This window comes from Manis pentadactyla, chromosome 2, assembly GCF_030020395.1.
Source record: "Manis pentadactyla isolate mManPen7 chromosome 2, mManPen7.hap1, whole genome shotgun sequence".
NCBI lineage: Eukaryota > Metazoa > Chordata > Mammalia > Pholidota > Manidae > Manis > Manis pentadactyla.
In genome coordinates this window covers 141,763,062-141,770,318 of record NC_080020.1, presented here as the reverse complement: position 1 = coordinate 141,770,318, position 7,257 = coordinate 141,763,062, and the positions used below count along the sequence as shown (strand labels likewise).

The 7,257-nt window shown below is 55.6% G+C and overlaps 1 protein-coding gene across 1 annotated transcript in view; it reads left to right on the top strand.

The window, feature by feature from the left end:
• The first annotated feature begins 3,287 nt into the window (after positions 1 to 3,287).
• The window catches only part of AHRR (aryl hydrocarbon receptor repressor), a 59,550-nt gene continuing 55,580 nt past the window's right edge, over positions 3,288 to 7,257 (top strand). Inside the window, exon 1 of the mRNA XM_036920344.2 lies at positions 3,288 to 3,435. The gene's annotated coding sequence lies outside the window, so the exon portion shown is untranslated. The remainder of the gene's footprint in view (positions 3,436 to 7,257) is intronic.

The window sequence follows — 7,257 nt, the reverse complement described above, 5'->3', positions numbered from 1 at the left end:
ATCATTAATACACTTGCTTTTTTATAATAACCCTAACAGTGTGAAACTGTGGTTTTGACTTGCATCCCCCAGTGATGAGTGATGAAAAGCATCTTCTCACATGTTTACTGGCCATTTGTGTCTCTTCTATAGAGAAATGTCTATCAAGTCCTTTGTTCACTTTTAAATTGGTGATTTTTTTATTGTTGAGTTGTAGGAGATCTTAATTATTCTGGACATGAATCCCTTATCAGATACATGATTTTCAATATTTTCTTCCATTCTGTGATAGGTTGCCTTTTACTCTATTGTTGGTGTTCTTTGATGCACAAAAGCTTTGAATTTTTATCTAGCTCTATTTTTTATTACTTTATTTTTATTATTTGTGTATATTTTCTTTTGTTGCATATGCTTTTGGTGTCACATGTAAGAAATCATTGCCAAAACCAATGTCATGAATTTTCTCCCCTCTTTCCTTCTAAAGTTTTATCTCTTATCGTAGGTCTGATAAATTTAGAGGGAATTTTTGTATATGGTGTGAAGTAAGGATCCAGCCTCATTCTCCGGCAGTGGATGTCCACTTTCCCAGCACCATTTGTTGGAAAGACTGTTTTTTTCCCATTGAGTGGCCTTGGCACCCTTGTTGAAAATCATCTCACCACATAGGTGAGGGTCTGTTTGGGGGCTCTTCTGCCCCATTGGTGTATACTTACCTGTTACATCAATAAGAAATGAGGATCAGGGAGGGCCCATGATTTGGCCAGTCATGTGATGAACAGCAGTGAGGCTGGGATTTGGTCCGAGGGCACCCTGGACCTCGCCCTGTTCAGGCAGGGAGGTGAGAGTGCAGAGGGCACACCTGACCTGCCAGTTCTTCCCACCAAATGGCACTCCAGACCTGCTGGCTCCACCTCACTTTGTTTGAAATAGGTTCAAATTGGCTACCAACAATTCAGGGAAGTCTTAAGATGGTAAAATTCCTCTTGAAATTGCCTTCAAACCACACAACAACCCAGAGAGAGGAAAACAAAGTTTCAGCAGCTGGTAACACAGGGGACACCTGGCCCTGGGCTCTGAGGAGGACGATTGCAGGGGGAGGCTGCCAGTCCCCAGAGCCTCAAGGCTCAGGAGGGCGAGCCCATGGCAGAGAAGTGGGGTGAGGGAGGCCTGAGGGCTTCTGCAGGTGGGCCCCTCTCCCCCCAGGGCAGTGTAGCACTTGTGAATGAAGCCCGGGGAAGGCCACCTGACATCTGTCAACGAAGCAGTTAAGGGATCAGAAGCAGCATCTCAGAGAGAGGACCAGACATACTGCAGGAAAGAGACAATACAGAATGAGAAGTAACTGTGACAAAGTAAAATTAGGATATCCAGAAGGGAAAAAAGTTATTAAAGCACAGAGAAAACTGTAGGGAAGAAAATTTCAGAACAAATGAGGCATTTTCTAGAACTGAAGGAAGTGCGCTAGTCTGGCAGGGAGCGCCAGTGCCCAGCACCAGGGGCCATGGCTGCTCCGAGGACTGTGAGAGGCCCTGCCCCTCCCAAGAGGAGGGAGATTGTCTCTCCCTTTTTTCTGTCCTTGGTCAAGCCATCCCTCAGCTGTACAGGTAGACAGTTTTTAAGACATTTTCCTCCTATGCTCCTTTAATAGGAATCTCCTGGAGGATGTGCTCCAGCAAAACAGTAAACTGGGAGGAAGGCCTGGGGTCAGGAAATGGAGCAGCACAGGGACAGCGGGAGGGCCGGAGGGCCGGCTGAGCAGTGGTCTGGAGGCAGCTGTCCCTGCCGGCGTGGGGCTCACACCAGCTGGCTCACGGACCCTGCGGAAGGCTGGCTCCACAGGGCCACCAGAGGACGCTGGGCGGCAGTCAGCACAGTCCAGGGGTGCGGGGGGGCTGTAGGAGCAGGTCAGCTACGGGCACTGCACTACGTGGGGACTGAGCTGCAGCTAATCGGCCCCCCTTCCTTCGCCTCCCCTCCCACTCCCTCCTCCTCCTCTACTTTCCCTCCCCTCCTGCCCTCCCCGTCCCTCCCTCCTCTCCCTCTCCTCTCCTCCTCCCTCCCCTGCCCCTCTCTCCCTCCTTCACCCTCCTCTCCCCCTCCCTCTCCCCCCCCTTGTTCTGCAGTGGGTGCTGGAGCACCTCCCTGGACAGAAGGGAGGAGTAAAGACTCCAGTCTCAACCTCAGGGCCACCAGGTGGACAGTGGGGCCCCCTCTGGGTGGACGCTGCGGGTGGGCTGGCCCTAGGAGTCTGGAGAAGAGCATTTCCCTAAGGTCCTGGGGACACATTTTGGTTCAAGGCGCATAGGGGAGGCCGGGCAAGAGGATGGGGGCTTCCGGGGAGACTGCTCAGAGCCTGGTGGAGGCCTGGAGGACACCCAGGCTGCAGCTGCAGAGCGTGGAGCCCTAGGGCTTGGATGAGGACAGCAGCGGTGCTAAAGGGCCGCTCCTGGAACTGGGCGTGGGAGACGGGCCGGTGACCCCCGGCAGCCCTGGGGAGGGCGGTGACACTGGAGCGGGCTGCAGTCTCTGGGGGGCCCTCGGACGTTGGAGGAGACCTCAACGTGTTAGTCCAGGCTCACGGGGTGTCCTGGGCTTCCGAGCCCCATCAGGTGGGGGTCGGGTGGATTCAGAGTCCGAAGTGTCCCTCGGGACGCAGGAGGGGAGGGGGCCAGGGACTGTCGGGGTGGAAGAGGAGCAGCGGGCGGGGTCCCCACTGTAGGTCCAGAGGGCGCGGGCTCCCGGAGTCGGAGCGCGGGTCCGGAGGAGGGCGTCCACGCCGCGCGCTCCGCCGGGTGGGACTCTGAGAGGCCCGGGACTGGGACGTCGCAAGAACGACGGGGCAGTTCCTGGGAAGCTCAGGGTCCAGAGTATGATATTAATATTTTACAGTTTGTAAAGCCCATCAGTCCTTTAGATTTTATCCACGACCCCACGCGACCAGGCGGCGCGGGACACGCTAACTTCACGTTACCTATTAGCACCGGGGCAGCAGCGATCTCGCGGCTTGGGGAGCCAGGGCCGCGCACTTCTGCCCCAGGGGCGGGTGTGCGCTCAGCCTCCGCCGGCACGTGGCTCTGGGGGAGAAATAGGGGGGCACCCGCAGGGGGCGCTGGCGGCTCAGTGGGTGCAGGGAACTCTGGAGCGGACAGACTTTGGGGAGACCACAGGGCCTGGAGGGGCGCAGGGCGCGCCCCGCAGAGGCGCGCAGACCCGGCAGGGCGCGGGGTGGCGCGGCGCGGGCCGGGGCGGGGATGCGCGCGCGCCCTCTGCCGCCTCCTGGGCTGGGTCGCCTCCGGGGCGGGGCGGGCTCGCGTGCCGGGTGGGGCCGCTCTTGCTCGCCCGCCGCCGCCGCCTGGTCCCTGAGATGCTACCGCCGGCAGCCGCGCAGCCACAGCTCCCGGGCCGTGCGCGCTTCCCCCGTGGGCGCGCCTGAGCCTCCGTGCCCCGCCGGCCCGGGTAAGTGCCCTGGGCGACTCTGCCGGCCCCTGTCCCGCGATGGAGACCCTCTTGTAGACCTCTCCTCCCGCCCCATCCTCGCGTCGCCAGGCCCTGGGGTCCGAAGGGCGGCTTCTCACCTAAAAATAAAAAGGCACTTATGAGGGAAGCCAGTCTGCTCCCACCGCTCGTGCCCTCTCAGGTGCCCTGCCCGGGGGCATCAGACCCCGACCCCCCACACCCCTCTCACTGTGAACGGAACCCCCTGCCTGTGACCCGCTGCCTGAAGGATCGCGCTAAGCGCCCTTTGCGCTTGGCCTGCTTTCTTGGAGAAGCGTTTTGGGCAGATGCTGGCGGGGCTCTGAACGGGCCCTCCCAGGACCGCCGGTGGGGCCAGGCCAGACCTGGGGACTCCCCAAGCCGGGTGGCAGTTGGGCCCTCTCCTTCCAGACGTGGAGACAGTTCTCACTCTTGGGAAGGGTGAAGGGCCAGTGTTCCAGGAATTCGCTGGGTTTCAGTTAATGGCACCAAGAAGTATTTTCCCCCAAAGCCTCAAGTTCCCAGACTGTGAACACTTTGTGAGGGACACACTCATAGGGAGGTGACCGCCTGGAATCAGAGGTCAGGGCTGTGGGATCCCCTGCCCTCGGATCCCTCCTGTCTTTTCTGGGCCTTCCCCAGGGGCTGGGGCCGGAAGCACCTGCTCACCCTTGGGAGTGCCCAGCAGGCCTCAAGCTGTGGCTGCACAGTGTGGCCGTGGGGGAACAGCCCCCATTGATCACCCACAGCCTCTGTGGGAATGGCCACAGGCTCTGGTCCTCGAGGGGCTCTGTGCAGAAGGGGCATGTGAGGGGTGCCCTGGAGCTTCAGTCCCCAAGCTCTGGGTACGTGGCATGTGTGTGACTGGACTTGTAGCCTGGTCCGCGCCTGGCCCACACAGGGTGCCCTGCAGGCCACCTTGGCTGGCCGGCCTCCACCGACCTTGGCCATTAGGGCCTCGTGTCTGTCTCTGTGGGCTCCTGGGCCAGGGTGGCCACGGTGGAGCTCTCAGAACTGGCATCAGAGACCTGAGGTGATGTGCCGATGGTCCCCACATGTGGACAGAAGAGTGCCCGGGTAGAGGGCCTTACGTGGGGCTCTGCCCTCTGCTGCGGCCCTCAGCAGCCTTATGAGGACTCTGAGGCCAGTGGCTGGCGGGGTTTGGACTCAGCCCGTGTATGCTGTTTCCCTCTGGTGCTGCTGGCCCAGAGTGCCGGAAAGAGGGCCAGGGGCATGCACCCAGAGGGAATGGGGCTGCATGCGGGGCTTTTAATGTTTGACTTTTGGTTTTCTGTTTTCTAGAACAGGCATCTCTTACTTCCACCATAAGAGGAAGGGACTCACACAAGTTCAGATTTCTCTGTGAAACACACCGTCAGCTCAGAGCTTAGTGGGGTTGGGAGGCCCACACACCACCCTGTTGGGCCCAGCTCACATCAGTGTCTCCTGTGGCGCTCAGGTCCCTGGCCAGCACCCTAGCACTGTGGATGACTATAGGAGGGACCCTGGCAGCTCATTGGGGTGATGGGATCTCCTGGGACTGGTGTTCCCTTTACCTTTAACTTGGTGGCTGCGTGCCTAGCCCTTCTCAGGACTCAGGGAAACCCCCCATCCTCCTCCCCGCTCCAGTGGGGACTGGGCCTGGGATAGCCCAGCATGCTGGCCTCCAGCACCACTGAGGGCCGACCTGGTTCCCAGAGAGCAGGCATGGTGGCCAAGCCACAGGGTGAAGCTGAGAAGCCTGGACCCTCCCAATCACCCACCCACCTGCTCCAGCCTGTGGCCACTGGAGCCCTGTCCCAGCTCGCCCACACCAGCCCACCTCTCCAGCCCTCCTGTTCCCTAGTGCATCCCCATCTGCTTAAGCTGCCCTCATCTGCCCCCACTGTGCAGACCTCCCTGCAGGCATTTCTAGCATTGCTGCCCATTCCTCCCCTGCCATTCTCTTTCTTACTGTTCTGGACGTTCTGTTTATATTTACATGTAACTTGTGTGCTGTGTTTTTTATTGAGGTACAAGTCACAGAACAACACCAACACCTTGAAAAAGCACTACTCGGTGGCATTTATTTAGTATATTGCCACAGTTGTGCAAGCACCACCTCTGTCTCATTCCAAAACTTTGTTCTCCCCAAATGGAAACTGCTCCCAGTAAGCCCGTCACTGCCTGTCCCTTCATCCCCAAGCCCCTGGCAACATAATCTACCTTCTGCCTCTGTGGATCGGCCTGTTCTGGACATTGTAGAGAACTGGGATCGCATATGCAGACTTTGTGTCTGGCTTCATTCACACAGATTCCAAGGTTCATCTGGGTTGTCCTGTGCCTCTGAACACCATTTTTTACATGGTTGAGTAGTATTCCCCCTTTTGTTTAGCCATCAGTTGATGGGCATGTGCATTGTTTACACCTTTTGGCTGTTGTGAATAATGATGATATGAGCATTTGTCTGCCAGATTTTGTTTGAACATGTTTTCAGTTCTCTGAGGCATGTACCTAGGGGTGCAATCGCTGAGTCAGGTGGTAACTCTGTGTGTTGCTTTTTGAGGAGATGCCACAGTGTTTTCCACATCAGCTACACCATCTTACATCCACACCAATGGAATACAGGGTCCACATCCTCACCTGCAGTTATTATTTTCTGTTTCTTGGGTAAAGCCATCCTAGTAGGTGTGAAGACATGCTGGGTTTGATTGACATGTCCCCAGCGACCTATGATGCTGAACATCTTTTCATGTGTTTGTTGACCATTTATCTATTATCTTTGGAGAAAGGACTATGCGAGTACTTTGCCCATTTTCAATTGGGTTGTTTATCTTTCTATTGTTGTGTTGTAAGAGTTCTTTATAAAGTCTGGATACTAGAACCTTATCAGATACATAATTTTTGATATTTTCTCCCATCTGTGAGTTGTCTTTTCTCTTTCTCAATAGTGTCCTTTGAAGCACACGTTTTTAAATTTTGATGAAGTCCAATTTATCTATTTTTTCTTTTCTTACTTGTGGTTTTGGTGACATAGTGTGATGGTGAGCTTAACTCCTTTTGGGTTCCTGGACCTGATTCCAATGTGTGTTGGCAGGGTGGAAGGGGAGGTCTTCCCACACACAACACCAAGCAATTCTCAAACACCAACAGGGTGTCTGAGAACTCAATTCTGACACTAGCTGCCCGGAGACAGCACCAGATTCCCTAGGTTGAGGGCTCCATCCTGCAAGACTGCCCTCACCCCTGACTGCAGACTCTGGTCACATGCCCCAGGCAGTTACCTGTTCTTCGGAGAGATTGGAGGTTCCCACCACCTTGCCCTTAGGTTCGATTAATTTGCTAGAGTGGCTCAGAGAAGTCAGAAAAACACTTACATTTACCAGTTTAATAAAGGATACTGTAAAGGACACAAGTGAACAGCCAGATGAGGAGACACACAGGGCGGGGTCCCAAATACAGGAGCTTCTGTCCTGGAGGAGCCTGGGGCCTGGCTCGGGGGCACGCGGAGGCATTTGCTTCCCCAAGTGTGGAAACTCTCCCCAGCAGAGCATTCCGAAGCAAGGTGCAAAGAGAGAGACACACTCCTCTCAGGGGTTTTGTGAGAGCTTCATTGCAGTCATGATTGACTAAATTATTGGCCATTGTCTGACTCAGCCTCTAGCCCCTGCCCTTGGTCCCTGTCCAAAAGTCTCTTATTAACATGACAAAACACCCGTTTCAACTTTAAGACTGCAGTGTTTCCAAGAACTGTGGATGAAGACCAAATATATCTGGAAAATACATATTTGGTCATCTGAATGACCAAATTATATCACACATAGC